This window comes from Meleagris gallopavo, chromosome Z (genome assembly GCF_905368555.1).
Source record: "Meleagris gallopavo chromosome Z, MGAL_WU_HG_1.1, whole genome shotgun sequence".
Taxonomy (NCBI): domain Eukaryota; kingdom Metazoa; phylum Chordata; class Aves; order Galliformes; family Phasianidae; genus Meleagris; species Meleagris gallopavo.
Genome location: NC_139435.1, coordinates 41,920,198 through 41,938,568, shown reverse-complemented (window position 1 = coordinate 41,938,568; position 18,371 = coordinate 41,920,198). Strand labels below are relative to the sequence as shown.

General features: G+C 43.7%; 1 long non-coding RNA gene across 1 annotated transcript; it reads left to right on the top strand.

The window, feature by feature from the left end:
- The first annotated feature begins 4,648 nt into the window (after nt 1–4,648).
- LOC116217541 (uncharacterized) lies at nt 4,649–6,526 on the top strand. The gene is made up of 2 exons (XR_014880355.1): nt 4,649–5,712; nt 6,188–6,526. It is a non-coding gene; the product is annotated as an uncharacterized LOC116217541 (long non-coding RNA).
- Nucleotides 6,527–18,371: the final 11,845 nt, after the last annotated feature.

Below are 18,371 nucleotides of genomic sequence, written 5' to 3'. Positions count from 1 at the left end.
CACAAAGACACAGCTGGGCAAAATGAAGAGTGCTAAAACAAAGAGATGTATGAGATTTGAATTCCATGTTTAGTGAAACATGAATCCAGGGCTCATTTGCTTGTAAGTATCTCACATCATAGACACAGTCAGTGAAAATCCAGGGCAACTCTACTTTGCTAGGAAGTTTTTCAGTTCGAATTGCTAGGTTTGTAATGTAGAAAAGCTACATGCTTTTTAAAGTTAGCCATGAACTTACAGCTTTCTTGCTTATTGCAGAACCTTGTCAACTGTAACATTATTTCTGTTACAAAGGTATGTGTCATATGCATCAAATCTGAATTCACTGTACTGAAAAAGAGTAGTCATTTAATCATATTAATTGCATGACTACTGTTAGTCATGCAATTAGCTTTCCTGTACAAATTCATCCAAAGACATTCCTATTTAGCTGGAATGTCAGCATTATTTAAAGGACTTTGTTGGTTTCTAATATCTATGAAATATTTTGAGTTGGCTGGAAATGTTTTCACACAACGGTTGGTTGATACACATTGTTACACTGAATCTGAGTCATTTCACAAAAATAAGGTGGTGTCCCTAATCAGGAATTTTTGTTTGAAAATTAAAATCTACAGGGCAGGAAGATCCACAGTCTTTTTGTAATTTGTACTGTGCTGTATATTCATTTTTTTTAAACAATTCTGTTCTACAAAAACATTTTTCTATCAGTGTAAGAGAGAAACTTTAGGAATTGACTCCCAGATCGCTATTCTTCTTGGTGTTAAATTTGGTTGGTTACTTTGCTTACAAGAACAGTTACTGTTCCATGCTTAAAGATTTGTGTTGCTCTGCAGTTTTCAAGTAGCATAACAAGAGCAGAACCAGAGCTTTAGAGTTCATCTTAACTTTGGCTAACAAATTCTTAAATGTTACATGAAAATTGTGAACAGATATTCCTCTTTGGCTAGCAAACTTTACCTCTCAAGTTTGTAGTGCTTCTTAATGACTTCAAATAATAAATCACATGAGATCTATCAAATCACAAATTCATTTATGAAGTAGTTTGGTGAACTTTATACTAGTAGGTTTTATTCCATTTATTACAGATTGTAGAGGTTGGAAAGGACTTCTGAAGACCACCTAGTCTAGACTCCCTGCTAAAGTGGGTTCTCTATAGTAGGTTACACAGGAAATTTTTCGGGTGGGTTTTCAATAACTCCTGAGCAAGAGACTCCACAATCTCTGTGGGCATCTTGTTTCAGTGCACTGTCAAACTCAAAGCAAAGTTTGTCATGGAGTTAACTAAATCAATCTATGCCCTTGACAGGAGGGCAGTAGGCCCCTCGGTCCCTCCGGCTCCACAAAATGGGAAGGAAAAGGGAAAAGGGGGAGGGAGATGGGAGTTGGGTTCAAGGAAGGGGAAAAAGTAGCGGCAATGATCTATGGAGGAAAACTCCGTTTTATCAACTATGATATCGGAATGCAAGATAATACAATATAATACAATCTAATTGAAACTGAGACTAATAAATCAAATAAAATAGGAGAGAGAGAGTGTTCTCAGGAATCAAACCTGAAAAGCTTGGTACGGCACACTCCAACACCCCTGCAAGGCAGTAAGAGACCACCCAACCAGAAGGGTCAGATCCCATGACTTCAGTGACATACAGGGACAGGAACCCAGAATTGGAGCATTAACACTTTAACTCCCAGTGCACTACATGATGTTATGATGTGAAATACTGAAAACCAAATATCACAAAACCATGACACTCATGTTTGTATGTAAATTCTTATGTTCCAGTTTGTGCTCATTGCCCTTGCCTTGTCTCTGAGCAGCACTGTAAAGAGCCTGGTCCCATCCAATTGAATCCTGCTCTTACATACTTACACTGATAAGATCTCCTCTCAGCCTTCTCCTCTCAGTCTTCTCTCAGTTTTCTCTTCTCCAGGTTGAGGAATCACAGCTCTCCCAGCCTTTCCTCGTAAGAAAGGCTCTAATCATCTCTAGGCCTCTAATCAAGATGAGTGGTGCAGCTGACACAAAAGAAGGGAGGTATACCATCCATAGGGACCTGGACATGCTTGAAATGTAGACATATCAGAACCTAATGAGGTTTAACAAGGCCAAGTGCTAGGTGCTGCACTTGGGCTAGGGTTATCCAGATATGAGTACAAAGTGAGACAACTGATAAAGAGCAGCCCTGCAGAGAAGGCCTTGGTTGTCTTGATGAAAGAAAGACTGGAGATGAGCCAGCAGTGTGCACCTGCAGCCTGGAAAGCCAACAGAATCCTGAGCTGCATCAAAAGAGGGGTGGTCAGCAGAGAGAGGGAGGGAATTGTTCCCCTCTACTCTGCCCTTGTGAGGCCCCATCCGAAGTAACCTGCTGAAGTCTGTGGCTCCCCGGTACAGGAGGGATGTGGAGCTCTTGGAGTGGCTCCAGATGGGAGTCACAGATATGATTGGAGGGCTGGAGCACCTCTCTTATGAAGAAAGGATGAGGGACTTGGGCTTGTTTATCTTGGAGACGTTTTAGGGAGACCTCACTGTGGTCTTCCAGTACTTGAAGGGAGCTTACAAGCTAGCTTTTTACATGGTCTGATAGTGATAGGACAAGAGGGAATAGCTTCTAATTAAAAGAGGAGAGATTTAGGTTAGATGGTAGGCAGAAATTTGTTACTCAGAGAGTGGTGTGGCTGTGGAGCAAGTTTCCCAGAGAGGCTGTGGATGCCCCTTTCATGCAGGTATTCACAGTCAGGCCGGATGGGATCCCGGACAGCCTGATCAAGTAACTGGCAACCCTGCTAATGGCAAGGGCATTGCAACTAGATAATTCTTATGGTCCTCTCCAACCTAAAACCACACTATGATTCTTTGATTCTTGTCTCCTCCTTCTTGTCCTTTTTGAAGACTGAATAGACACTGGCTTACCTCCAGTCCTCCGGCACCTCTTCCATTCTCCAAGACCTTTCGAAGAGGATAGAGAGCATTTTGGCAATCACTTCTGCCAGCTTTCTTAGTGCCTGTGGGTGTATCCAATTGATACATGGGTTTGTGTACATCAAGCTTGCCTGGATGATCTCTGACCTCAACCAAGCAGAATTTTTCCTTTCCTCAGACTCTCTCTCTTATCTGTAGAGTGGGAGATTCCTGACAGGCAGTCTTAGTAGAAAAGATTGAAGCAAAGAAGGTAATCAGTAGCTCTGCCTCCATTATCAGGGTGTCCATCACATTCAGCAGTAGACCCACATTTTCCCTAATCTTTCTTTTGCTACTGATATACTTAAAGAAACTGTTCTTGTTTTCCTTGACCTTCTTTGCCAGATATCATTCCAAGTGGGTTTTAACCTTTCTTGTCACATCCCAACCTGCTTTGACACCATACTTATATTTCTTCCAAGTAGCCTGATCCTTTTCCCACTTTCTGTTGGCTTTCTTCTAAAATTTGAGATTTTCCATGATTTCTTTGCTCATCCAAGGCTTGGGGATTTCTTTCCCTCAATGTTACAACCCCTTCCTCTTCAGTTTTTCGCAAAATTTCACTTTCATTCAAAACTCAGAGAAGAAATCATGCTCGTAAGTGCCATTCCTCATGCCTTGGTCGAAATCATCTTTACATTTTTCCCCTGTTCTTGGCTTGACTGCTGGTAGAATCCTGCTCACTACTTCTTGCAGTGGGACACTTGCACTCCAGGCATTCCTGGATTCTACAGATGTCAGTAGAGTTTTTACCACTGAGGAAAGGCAGGACCATTTCCAATGTTTTCCACTTTCCTTGAAAATTCTCCTTCACTCCAGCTGATGTGATATCAGCATCCTTTCTCAAAATGGAGCTTGTGAATCTCACCTTGATCCTTCAATCCTGTAGTATACAATGACACTACTGAAAAAAATAATAGAGAATTAACATGAACTAAAATAAATAATTGAATTATTCACTTGCACTGATTTTTATTACAGCTCTTGACAAGTTAGTTCAAACTTTTATCCTGCAAAGTTTCATACATGTATGTTTTTGTAATGAATCAATCATGTGAGCTTCCTAAGGAGTTAAGCTTAATGGCAAAAATATTTTTAAAATGCAAAAAGCAGCAGCTACTTTCCTACCTGAGATTGGATTTAATCGCACTTTAAAAATCAGAAGATTGATTCAATCTCTTGTTAAAATTGAAATAGATCTTTAAATAATTAATATAAAAATGACCCCAAAATTCCTTTGTTACCAGAAAATAAGTTTTCTTTTAATCATATTCTGCTATTTCTGATCCAGGTGGAGCCAGAAGAAAAAAATCTGAAAACATGATAGAGCTTACTTTCGCCTTATGATTGAAAACTGAAGATTCATTAAATTCAGATACTGATAAAAAACTTTGGATAAGCATAAGATTTTCATGGCTTAGAAGACTAACCTTAGATTTTTTTTTTTTTAACAATTTAGCTAATTGGCAGGCCATTAGCATTTTTAAAATGTTTCTCAAATCTTTGAATGTGCCATATTTGAACTGGACATGTATGTCTGGGGCTTAAGCAAATGAGAAACCTTGTGAATAAAACAAGAAGAACAAAAAAAAAGCAATTAGAAATAGGAGATTCGGTATATTTTTTAATGTACTTATCTTACAGATGACACAACTGATTTTGGAACAAATGGAACCAAGGTAAAAATCATTTTTCCATAACTTTCAAATGGTTTTTGTTTCTACTACCACTTTCTTCAGTGGTAGGTATGCTTTTTCATTATTAACTTCTGCACTTGACGGAACGTCAGTCAGTAAGATTTACTTCTCTTGGTGTTAGTGCCATAAGAATGAATGATACAAACTGCCACAAGTTGTCAGTTAACTGTGGAATGAGATATAATATAAAATATTGATCTGTTTATAGAAAAAGCATGTAGCTGCTGCAGATATAAAGTTATACATAAAGCCATACATTAAATTCTACTTCAATATATTGTTTTATTTTTCCAAGATTGGTAGCCATCATTTTTTAAAACTCTGGAAATACCTGCACTTCATCTGAGAGATTAATTCAGCTGTGTACTCCCTTTTCTCCCTTAATACAATGTGCACTTTAGATACAGGGTGTTCTTAAGCTGTAAATTGAGGTTTTCAGATGCAGTTTCTAGAAAACATTAACTAGTACCTTTTAGAGGATAGCGCATGCTTTTTGTTTTGACAACAAAATAAGCTCTTACTGTTTAACTGTCTTGCTCTCTTTTGTTTTTCCTGGTTGTTGTAGAATGAATTGGTTTTGGTGATTTGTGTAGGGAGTTGTGAATAGGGAAACTAAAACAACAGATGCATGGGACAGGAAAATGAATGGGCTGGCTAATGAGCAAAGGGGACCTCCCAATTACTAAGGAGCATAAAATTTCTCATGGCAATTTTTCCTATGTTAGATGTACAATAGCTTCTAAAATGTTCGCATGGTTCTGTTTGTGCAGGGCTTTAAAGTTTCACTTTTTCCATTTTTCCTAGTTGCATTAGACTTAATTGCACCTAGCAAAACAATAAAAGTTGGGTCTTTAGAGAGTGTAGTCTACAGGATAATGAGAGAGCTCTGCCTTCTGGGGGAGAAATGTTGCTTTCCACTTGTGAAGGTTTTTACCGTAATTCTATATGTAACTATCTAAATTAAATTTTAGACAGAAAGGTCTGATTCTGAACCTGTCCTCTGGTCTGGGTACTTTCCCTTGTCTGCTATACACAAAGTATTTAGCATCTAAGGTAAGTCTTTTACGTTGCTTTATAAATCTCCACCAAGTGTTTACCAAAACTTTTATATCAGCAATACTCAACCTGGGATTTCAGATGACATAAATCAGTGTTATTTCTCTAAAATAATGGAATGATGTGAATTAGTGCTAGCTGAGAACTAAGAGTCAGCTATGCAAATGAAATCCAGCTGAAGGTATGTCTCATCATTGGAACATTTTTGTCTTTAATTAGTGTTATATTATTGCCTTTTGTGGAATGGTGAACTTTACTGGGCTTGCTTAGCTGTCTTACTTGAAACTACAGTTGTACAAGAGGGTTAGATTTTTCTTATGAAGTCAGGAATAAAAATCCTGGTAGGTGGCACAGATATTTTTTTGATCTTCACAAATAAAACAATAATTTGCTTTGTTCCCAAACTTTTTTACAGTTTTTAAAAATGTTTTTTTACAATGAGTGTTTTTTGTACCTGGTTTCTTCTGTAAAGTCAAGGAATTCTGCAGGAAGAAGAACAGGAAGCTTTCAGGATGGATAATAAGTGCTGGAACTTTGGAGATCTGCAGCCATAAAATATCTACTTCTATCCAGAGATTATCAATGACCTCTGCACTGTCTGAGAAGGGCTGGAAGAGGCAGGATCATAGGCAAATATAGACTTAATATAAAACAATTCTTTGAATCAAACTGCTACTGAGTGAAAGCAGAAAATATCTAGAAGTGAAAGTGAGATGTCTGTGTAGGGCATTCAGCATTGTTGATTTGAATAGCAAGGAATAGAAGCGGTTTGTTCATTGCTGCATAAAAAATGTGTTTACCGGTGATTAAATTATGTTCTGATAAGCGTGATATTTGTGCAGCTGTTCAACAAATAAATATGGACTATAATATATGATAAATAATACATATGAGCCAAAAAATGAATTTCCTGAGGAAAATGCTCATTCAATAAGAGGCTTGAATAGAGTGCAGAGGTTGTGTCCGCCACTGGTAGAAGTGCCCATGCATCATGGATTTCAAGCACTGTATTCTCTGATATGTCTCTCCTTTTCTTGCCTCTCTGTTCCAAATACATACTGATGTTGTGCCTATGTGCAGATCTTCACATGTCTGATTTACATGCATGAATAGTCCCAGCAAGATGAAGGCGCTTCTGTGAAAAAGTGGCTGCAGCTGCTCTGCTTAAGTCAGTGGGTGTCGCTTTACAGATTGAATGGGAACAGCAACATGCCTGAGTTACCTAACTCAGGTTAAAGAGTACTCTTTCAGCCTCCTCACAGAGAAAGAATATCTATATGATTGCCACTGGAGACAAATATCAGTGTATCTAATAAACAGGAATTGTCATGGTACAGGAATAGCATTGACACACCCAGAGCTTAGTAAACGCTGGAGACTCAGTTTCCAAAGGTTTAAAAGTCCTGCAATCTATGATTAGGAACATTTCCATATTTCTTGTCTCAGACTTTTTTTATGACTGTGAATGCTGTGTCATTTTTGCAGGCCGTTGCTGAAGCTGAGTGATTTCTGGTGGAACAGGAGGGTCTTATCACTTGCTACTCTATCTTGGCCACTCTGTTGGAGAAGACGTGCTTTGACCTTCTGGCTTGTTATCTTGTATAATGTGAGGCTAGGATCTTGCTGACTTGCACTTTTCAGGAAGCTTTCCTTCATGTTGTATTAGCATAAGGCTGCAGCTGGAGGTTTCTCCTCCTCTGGCCAGCCCACTACAGAAGGGGTTGTTCAGCCACTAGTGCCTGAACCTGGAGAAGAAGCAATTGTGCCCCCCTCTGCATCTTGCACACCATGTCCTCCTCTGAGTTCCAATCAAACACCACCAAAGATCTGTCAGCTGCTCTTGCTTCCAAACGGCCTTGGTTAGGGCCTATTTCCCTAGAGGGAAATAGTAGTGGGAATAAAAAGATAGACCTCCTCCCTGCCTGGAGAGAAGAGGAATGAGAAGACAGGCAGCTCAGGATTTCTGCTTCCTCCCCAGCATCTATGTTGTGTTACAGTGAGTGATAAAGTATGATACAAATAACACTGCCCGCAGTTCCTGTGCTGTTAATTGGTCTGGTGGCTTTCTGAGAACTTTGCAAGACGGCTCAGCATTGCTCCTGTTTTATAGAGCAGGAAGAGAGGTGTAGGGAGGCAAAATGCCCACCTCAGGATTTAATCAGGGGTAGGAGTGTCCTGAGGAGCAGCAGGGCCCCAGAGAGGGGCAGTGCCTTCAGTCTCTGTGGTATGAGCAATGGAATACCCCAGTGTTCCACAGCCACCTAGCTGTCCCCATGCCTCCTTGGCTGTTTCAGCCTGAGTGCAGACAGCCTGGTGTGCCTACACCTGGCTCAAGTGCCTAGTTTTGTGCCCAGCCCAAGCTTGCAATGGAAAAATGCCAAAAAGCAGCCTGCAGCCCCAGTTGCTGGGAGCACACTCTGGGAGGCAGGCTACTACCAGCCCTGGCCATCCTCAGCCCCGAAGTCATGGTGGTGAAAGGCCCTTGGCCATGGCTGCAGGAAGGGTGAGGACTGCTGCTTGGTGAGCGTCTGAATCATCCAACCAAGTGCTATGCGGTATAAGTATTGTATGAAATGTTAGCACAGCTTGGCAGAACCCTCAGGACTGTTTCCAAAAAGGGCTTCCCTGCTCATGCCCTGAATAAGCCAAAATGCCAGTTTGCAGAAAATCAGATATTTTTGAACTTCCTTTTACTTATTACAGGGTGAGCAGCCACAAAAGGCTTTGAATGTGTAGGCCAGGTTAGATTTTACTGTTGCTTAATTCTGCCATTTTTTTTCTTTTCAAAGTTTTTTGAGTACAGATGTTATCAGTTAAAGCAATTTAGAGTCATGAGATGCAAACAGCGCTTGACCCAAAGAGATTTCTGCTGTTGAACTAAATCAAGCTCAGGAAAAGGAGACAACCTCTCAGCAAAACAATTTTCAGTTGGTCAGTCCGCAAGGCTCCTAGATTACTAGATTAAGGAAAATGGGAACTATTATATTATTATATTTAAGGCAGGATTGCCTTAAACAATACAGTGTACTTCATCAGTGGATTACATCAGTAACTGAGTAAATTTTGCAAAGGTTTGAGCTGCAAATCTGTCTAGACAAGCAATTTACAGCAGAGGAAATAAACCCCTAAACCACTGAATACTAATGTTGTAAACAGTCTGTTATCAAGGCTAGAAATGCAGACAGGGCCCTACTGTTCTTGAGGACCACCCACAGTGAGAAAGAATTTGATATGGCAGCTAGCCTGAAAAACTTATTTGTGATATATTGGTATGTGGTAACAGCATGAAAGAGTTGGCAGAGTGAGAAAAGCTTTGCCAAGAAAGCAGATGATGGTATTGGCTTTGATAGTGACTGCAGCATACACTTTGAAAAATGTCAGTCCTCCTAAAACACAGCAGAAACACAGAGAAGCAGCAACTGGCCTCCATGTGGTTTCCACTGTGTCTTCTTTTCTTCTCCTTGTAAAGGCACTTACAGAATAACCAATGAATCAAAACCTATTGCAAAGGGCTGATCTCCCTCCTTCCTTCTCCTCCCTCCCCCCCCCCCCCCTTTCCCTTCCTCCCTCCCCCCCCTCTTCCTTTTTCCCCAAAAAGAAATTTGAATGAAAAAAAGCCTGGCTAGTGTTATTGGCTACTTGAGCAGCACTTACATTCCTCTCTCCCATTCTCTTCCCTCCATCATTCTGCAGAATTCAGGGCTGAACAGTGCAGAGCATAATGGAGAGCAAGGTCAAACACTGCATTACACACCAGGTTCCTGACTTGTTTGCTTTGCTAGCACAAATGGAGAGTGTAAAATCCACTGGAGGTAGACCTTGTCTTGGTGATTCAAGACACAGTCTGCACAACTGAAATTATTACTTCCTTTTGAACATAACAAAAATATGTTGAGCTCTCCTAGGAACATTTTGAAGATGCTAAGGATAGCAGAATTCTGTGAAGAGGAATAATGACGCTTGCTACTGTTTGACTTGATAAGCGCAGGCCTATTTCAGCACAGACAACAGATACAGGATTTCACCATATAAGCAACTACCAGCAAGAAATAATGCTAACAGCATTTTTGTGCAAAAATGCTTGGCCAAGTAGAGGAAGAAGCCAAACTTAGTATTACTTTGACATGGACTGAAGTGTACCTAGAGATGAGAGAAGGAGAAAGGGCAAATGACTGCAGTGCCTGGAGCAACAGGGCTGAAGTGGTCAGAGGGCTGATACTCACATAGACTCTGATTGTGGGGAGGGGATCATTAAAGCAATATGTCCCTCCATGGAGACAAGGACATTCACCCTTGTTTAATCAAAGGATATACAGATGGTATATAGCCAATAGATATACAGATGGTATATACCCAGGTATATATCCAGGAGCTTGGCTAATATAATTTATATTGGAGGAAATGAGAGAAAGTCACTCACCCTGTCCTGGGCTCGCGAGATGAACTCCTGACGGAGCGGATCTCCAGAGAGAGATACTTCCCCACTGGCAGTCAGCTCTTAAATGTGTCTAGGAGAGGTGGAGCCAGGCTCCACCCCTTCCTGCAGCACAGGTGAATTGCCTTCACCTGTGCTCTGTGGCTGACTCATTGCTCGCCTCAGGTGATCAATCAAAGGTTCAGGCCATGATTCAGCAGCCCCATATACTCCACCCCTTCACGGCATGAATCAATGATTAGGTTGACTAAAAGGGTGAGCTTTCCCTAATACAGAGATCCAATACACCGCAACGCTTATACAATTTCATCGTGACACATGTTGGTAAATTTCAAGATGAGTGACGATTGGTGAATGTTGACTTCCTTCTATGGGCCAGCGCTTGATGATGTTACCAGAGGCATACGGTCGTGAACTGCAGGTCCGTCCTATGTTCCATCAGTCCCATGCAGACCATCACCGGGTGTTACACATGATCTGACAGTAACACTGGAACGTTTTGATGACATTTCATTCCTGCAGTGTCAATGCAGGTCAGGGCATATCTCGCCCCCTCAGACTGAGGAAGGGGCCCGATGGAATCCACCTGCCATCGCTGGAGAGGATTATGTCTCTAGCAAGATGGGCTGTTGTTTCGGGCAGCGGTCTTGGTCTCATCTTTGAGCAAGCGTCGCAATCCTGGCATGCCTGGACGATGTCAGGTAGCTGTATGGGCAGTCCCCATGCTTTAGCAGCTGCCCACATTGCCTTTTGTCCCGCATGCCATAGCTTCTGATGTAACCAACAGGCAATGTTCTCGGATGGTGAATTCTCAATCCATCAAACTCGGGCCAGCGTGTCGGCTTCATCATTTCCTGGTGACTGTATGGGCTGATGACCAGAAACATGGTAGACACGTACAGTCCTATGTTTGACTGTATTCCGTATGTCTAACCACATGTCCTTGCCCCAGATCGGCTGGGCATGGATAATCCATTCCTGGGTGTCCCACTGTGCAATCCAAAGACTGAGCCCCCGGTACACAGCCCAACTATCCGTACAGATGTTCAGGATACCATCACCGGGTTCCTTAGTCATAACCATCCACACGGCTCACAGTTCTGTCTGTTGGCTGCTCTGACCATCCCCCCCATCAAACCAGATTGTCTCTGTAGAAGGATGGTATGCTATTGCTATCCACTTGCTCGGATTGCCCTTGCTGGATCCATCTGTGTACCAAGCATCTTCAGGGATAGGGTATTTTCCCTCCTGAACGCGAGTGTTCTATGGTGGAGCGACCAGTATTCCTTTCGGTGCATCACTGTGATATATCACTGGACCAAGGATCTTCTGAAGTTCTTCTTTCAAAGGAGATGAAGACAGACTGCTCCTTTGGCTGAGATAAGCAACCCATCGTGCCACTGTTTGTGCTTGGGCCATCCCTGTCTTAGGAAGGTGGGTCAGATCTTTTACCCACCCCTGAATCAGCAGAGTGGTCTTGACTATAACTTCAGCCGTTTGAGTTATTGGCTCTACTGCCTGCAGTGCTGAATAGGCAGCCAATATCTGTTTTTCAATCATATTGTATCTCTCTTCTGCTCCGTGACAAACCTGAGACCAGAAACCAATGGGGGTCCGAACAGAACTCTGGCATTGCCACAGGCCCCAACCAAAGCCATCTTGAGTGATGTGAACGTCCAACTCAGCTGGGAGGGTAGGATCAAATATACCCAATGCCTGGGCTGGTTTAACTGCTAGTTTCGACTGTTGGAAAGCGTTCTGTTCTGTTTTCCCCCAATCCCATAGCTGCTCCTTTTTTGTGAGTCTATACAGTGGTCTTAGCAGTTGCACTAGGTGAGGTATAAAGAACGCCAATAACCTAATACACCTAGAAACTCTTGCAGCAGCTTCGATGTTGTAGGGACTGGGAACGCCTGAACCTTATCTATGACAGCACTGGGTAGTACTTTGGTCTTTCCTGACCAAACCACCCCCAGGAATTTTACAGACATGCTCGGACCTTGCACCTTTTGGGGATTTATAGCCCATCCTCTCTGTTGTAAATAGGCAGTTAATGAATCCGCCGCCTGTGCTACTGCCTCCAGTGAGTCGGATGTCAGCAGGAGATCATCAATATAGTGATATTAGTGATTAAATGGGTCTAGGAGAGATGGAGCCAGGCTCCACCCCTTCCTGCAGCACAGGTGAATTGCCTTCACCTGTGCTCCCGTGGCTGACTCATTGCTCGCCTCAGGTGATCAATCAAAGGTTCAGGCTGTGATTCAGCAGCGCCATACACACCCTGTATCAGGAATACAAAGATATTAAGACCCTTCCATGGAAGACTTGGTAGCACGAGTGCAGGGAAAACTCACTAATATTACTGCTATTTAATGACTTAGAATATGGTGCACTGCAAATGCTGGAAAATATAATTCTTGACCTAAGAAACATACTGATTAAAGTAACTGCTTGGGGAAAAAGAGAGGAAGAGAAAGAAAGAGATGCAGTAAGAAACAGTATTGTAACTGCATTTCAAGCAGACATAGTGTGGTAATCCAGTTTGCTTAGTTAAGTACTAATAGGATAAGATACTTGAAGTAGCACAGATTTGTTGCAATAAGGGATTGATAGTATTAAGAAGACCAATGGACACCTCTTTCTAAACATCGAACTGCTGTTACTGAAGCAAAGAGAACAAACTCTTAAAGGTCAATGTAGGACAGGAACACTGACACATTTTCTGGGAAAAAGGGGTAGATTGGTCTCATTTCTGAGGCCACCGATTGGCCTGGGACGGACCCCGGCTTGCCAGGAATGTGCTCTGCAGGACCAGGAAGGGCGAGAAAGGCGAGTCCCGCCAGCTTAAGGCACGTCCCTTCTGAGTCAAGGCAAGCGCCCGGCCTCCCACTAGTGGGAGCACGCGGCCACCTCACCTTAGCTTCTGCACGGAAAATACAGCTAGCCGTGTTACAAATCGACAGAAACTGTTTTTATTCAGGAGCACACCAAATCCGAGACTCAGTCACCCAAATAAGTAGGTCTGTAGCTTTTATGTGCGCTACTGCCTAAATAAACAAGATTAAAATTCACGGGGAGTCCTGCAGCTGTCTGAGCGCACATAGCCGGAGGGGGGCACTAGGACCTCAGAATAAAAACTCAGCAGACGGGATCCCCTTTGGCTCTTCTGATACCGTGGTAAACTTCAGATATTTAACTTCTCTCTCCATGAGCATGCACAGTCCCTTCCCTTCCCCTCCCTCCCCTTTCCTCCCTTCCTCTCCCTCCTCTCCTTTTCCCTCACCTCTCGTCCCCTCCTCCGTTCCTCTCCCCCCTCCTTTTCCTCCTCCTTTTCTCCCTCCCATACCTCCCTTTCCTCCCCTCCCTTCCATCCTTTCCTCCCTTCTTCCCTTCCTTCTTTTTTTCCTTTAAAAAAAGGAAAACCAAGACCAAATCAAATACTGAATTTCTCAATCAAGAGCTGTACACTGCACAGTTTAAGGCAAGGCTGTTTTTCTTGAACAAGAGCTCAGTGAAACCCTAGTAAAGTCAGACCTTGAGATCTTTGTTGTGAGCACGTTATTCACAGACCATAGCACAGTTCAGCTCCATGCTGAGATGAAAAATCTGACAATCCCTCAAGAGTCCTGTCTTTCATACACCTACTAACAGTGTACCATCCGCAATAATCACTTCCTAAAGGGCAAACAGGCAAGATAATAGCATAAGCCCACTGATGTCAATACTGTATTGAGGAAGGTTCAGCACAACAGGAGAACAGCCCACAGGAGCATATCTGCTTCTGCTTTTTGTCCGCTTGTACAATTAATGAATATACTGATATTAAGGTATAACAGAGAACTTGGCTATGATGTTATTACATCAAGGCAGGAAACAGAAATGATAGGCACACTCACCCATAACCTGGGCTCATGTGGGAAACTCCGGTGGAATGGATCTCCAGAAGAGAGCCTTCCCCACTGGTGATCAGCTCTTAAATGGGTCTAGGAGAGGTGGGGCCAGGCTCCACCCCTTCCTGCAGCACAGGTGAATTGCCTTCACCTGTGCTCCCATGGCTGACTCACTGCTCGCCTCAGGTGATCAATCAGAGGTTCAGGCCATGACTCAGCAGTCCCCATACACTCCACCCTTCACAGTATGAACCAATGATCAAGTTGAGTAAAGGGTGAGCTTTTCTATTACAGAGATCCGATACATCGCGACACAAGTTGGTTATATTCAAGACGAGTGACGATCGGTGAATGCTGATATTATTTTATGGGCCAATGTTCAATGATGTTACCGGAGGCATGCGGCTGTGAGGTGCTGGTCCGTCTTATGTTCCAGCAGTGCCATGTAGACCATCACTGGGTGTTGCACGTGATCTGACAGTAACACTGGAACGCTTTGATGGCATTTCATTCCTTCCGGTGATCCTGAAGGCTCAAAGACTCATGGGGAGAAATAGAGATGTTTCAGAGGTATAAGGAGGGGAAGGTCTGCCCTCCAGGGCAAGATACAGGCTGTATTTCTATCCTGGGTCAACACTTCCTCTTGTACAGGGGCACGTCCTGGCCGCCTGTACCACACTTTCTGGCATAATAATATCAGGCACCAAAGGAGGTGTCCTGATCTGCCACAGGAACATGAGGGAGTCCTTTTAGCAATGAAAATTGGAGTGTTGACCACAACATCAGTAGGCCATGTACCTATTACTGGAGGGACTACTGAGCCTCCCACCTCCAACAATCTCCCCCAAGGTGCAAGTAGGCCGCACCATTTGGGTCCTACCTGCACCTTCCATGGCCATTTTATTCTGTGGGTGCCAGGATCTAAATTCTCAGGGGCAGGGAGCAGAAGATTATTTTCATTACCAATCAGGGGTCTTACCTGATGATCAGTGCCCGTAATTTGGATCCTAAGCTGGGTAGCCCACGTTGTCTGCAACATTCTCAGGGCACTGGGTCTACCATCTCGGGGTCTTTCATTCAGGTCTTGCAAGCTTTCATACAGTCTCTTTGTCCACCCCTGCAGAGACTGGGAGTCTGTCTTCAGGGCAGCCTTAAGAATACCATTATAACGTTCGATGAGGCCTACCCCCGTTGGATTATATGGCAGGTGGAATCGCCATTCGATGTTATTTTCTTCTGCCCAGCGTTGTATCAGTGCACCAGTAAAATGAGTCCCTTGGTCACTCTCGATGACTTCAGGTGTCCCATAGGCAGACATCAGCTTGGTGAGTGCCTTGATGGTATATGCCTGGTTTGCTTTTTGGCACTGGATAAGCCTGCAGTAGCCCACTTGCAGTGTCAATGCAGGTCAGGGCATATCTCGCCCCCTCAGACTGAGGAAGGGGCCCGATGGAATCCACCTGCCATCGCTGGAGAGGATTATGTCTCTAGCAAGATGGGCTGTTGTTTCGGGCAGCGGTCTTGGTCTCATCTTTGAGCAAGCGTCGCAATCCTGGCATGCCTGGACGATGTCAGGTAGCTGTATGGGCAGTCCCCATGCTTTAGCAGCTGCCCACATTGCCTTTTGTCCCGCATGCCGTAGCTTCTGATGTAACCAACAGGCAATGTTCTCGGATGGTGAATTCTCAATCCATCAAACTCGGGCCAGCGTGTCAGCTTCATCATTTCCTGGTGACTGTATGGGCTGATGACCAGAAACATGGTAGACACGTACAGTCCTATGTTTGACTGTATTCCGTATGTCTAACCACATGTCCTTGCCCCAGATCGGCTGGGCATGGATAATCCATTCTTAGGTGGCCCACTGTGCAATCCACAAAGTGAGCCCTCGGTACACAGCCCAACTATCCGTACAGATATTCAGGATACCATTACTGGGTTCCTTAGTCATAACCATCCACACGGCTCACAGTTCTGTCTGTTGGCTGCTCTGACCATCCCCCTCATCAAACCAGATTGTCTCAGTAGAAGGATGGTATGCTATTGCTCTCCACTTGCTCGGATTGCCCTTGCTGGATCCATCTGTGTACTAAGCATCGTCAGGGATAGTGTATTTTCCCTCCTGAACAGGACTCTTCTGCGGTGGAGCGACCAGTATTCCTTTTGGTGCATCACTGTGATATGTTACTGGGCCTAGGATCTTCTGAAGTTCTTCTTTCAAGGGCGATGAAGACAGACTACTCTTTTGGCTGAGACAGGCGACCCATTGTGCCACTGTTTGTGCTTGGTTCACCCGTTTTAGGAAGGTGGGTCAGATCTTTTACCCACCCCTGAATCAGCAGAGTGGTCTTGACTAATACTTCAGCTGTTTGAGATATTGGCTCTACTGCCTGCAGTGCTGAATAGGCAGCCAATATCTGTTTTTCAATCATATTGTATCTCTCTTCTGCTCCGTGACAAACCTGAGACCAGAAACCAATGGGGGTTCAAACAGAACTCTGGTGTGGACAGGCGCGGACCTTGCACCTTTTGGGGATTTATAGCCCATCCTCTCTGTTGTAAATAGGCAGTTAATGAATCTGCTGCCTGCCCTACTGCCTCCAGTGAGTCGGATGTCAGAAGGAGATTATCAATATAATGATACAGGTTAACATCATTAGGTTTTTTCCAATCAGCCAAGTCACGCGCCACTAGATTGTGACAACACGTTGGTGAATGCATGTACCCCTGCAGCAGGATCTGAAAGGTCCACTGCCTGCCTCCCCACATAAATGCAAACTGATCTTGCAATTCCTCAGCAATTGGGATACTGAAGAATGCATTTGCTAAATCTGGGACACAATGATAGGTTTTTATCTCTCTACTTAATGTGTCCATTAGTGAAGCAATATTGGGTACAGCTGCATGAATAGGCGGCATGACCTTATTTAATTCCCTGTAATCTACTGTCATCCTCCATGTGCCATCCAACTTTTGCACTGGCCATATGGAGGAATTATATGGGCTGTGTGCAGGTCTTACAATGCCCACTTTTTCTAATTCCTGCACCGTCTTCGATATTTCATCCTGCCCACCCAGGAGTCTATACTGTCTCACATTAGTAATCCAGTGCGGTTTCGGCAGGCATATAGACCCATGTTTCGCATGGCCTCTTAGTATTGCCTGCACTGCCCGGATACTGATACATCTCTGTGAAAGTCTGAACTCTCTCACAGTTGTCTGGAGAGCCAGACCGCATAGAATATCTATGCCCAAGATGTATCCTGGACTGGGGCAATAGATACCTTATACTCCCGGGGTGGGAGACACCCAACCTCCAGTTTCAACCATGTTTGGGTGACAGGAATAGTATGTCCCCCAAAACCACCAATCATCAAGCTGTCTCCATCAAATTTGGTCAGATTTCTGTAGATAATTGATGTTTCTGCTCCAGTGTCCACTAATGCCATAACTCTCTGAATATTTTTTCGGGACCAATAAATCGTTAATTCTACATAGGATCTCTGGTCCCATCTGGAGGCTCTAGGGGAACTAACATTCCCCATCACGCCGTGAATTGCACTGGGGCCAATTCTTTTGCTTCCGGTGGCTCAGGCATCATGGCCCAAGACACCTGAGGCAGCTTTTTTTTTCCTATTAGGAATAATCTTCTATGTTCCATGTTGTTGTTGGTATTCTCTCTAAAACCCTTACCTTTTTTTTCTTAGGGTAGTTTTGAAATTTCTGATTGTCCTTTATTTTCTTCAAAGCTGGAGAAGGACATGATTGGGCTGGCGATCAATCTTAGCAAATTGGACCCTAGCCCAAATTAAGTCATTAAACGTTTGTTTTGGGAAACCCTCATGGGTCCCGATCGAGGAGCTCGAGTAGCCAGCATCTTGGTTTTAGTCACCGGCAGGACCTCAGCTTCTTCTAACATCCAGATGTTGCGCCTGGTCCGCAGGCGTTCTGTTGCTCCTGTGTCGGTCACTAACTGGGCAGCCTGCTGGACTACAGCTTCTGAGGCCACCAGGGGATTTAATATAGATACCAAAGTACCATACAAATGAGAGGGAGCTTGCTGTAGAATTAAGTCTCTCATCCCTGCTGAGAATTTGACCATAACAGGGCCATCAAATGTATCTTCATAAACTGCTTCCCTTATGCCTCGTTCACAGATATAATTTTGAAGGTCCTCCATGGAGGACTACATCCCTGTATGTAGAGGTATATCGGATTTATTTGGCCACACCATACGGCAGGCCACCATTAACCATTCTATTATAGAATGGTTTTCACCAGGATATTGAGTACTCACATATAACCTCTGCCTGAGAGCAGGATGGACAGTC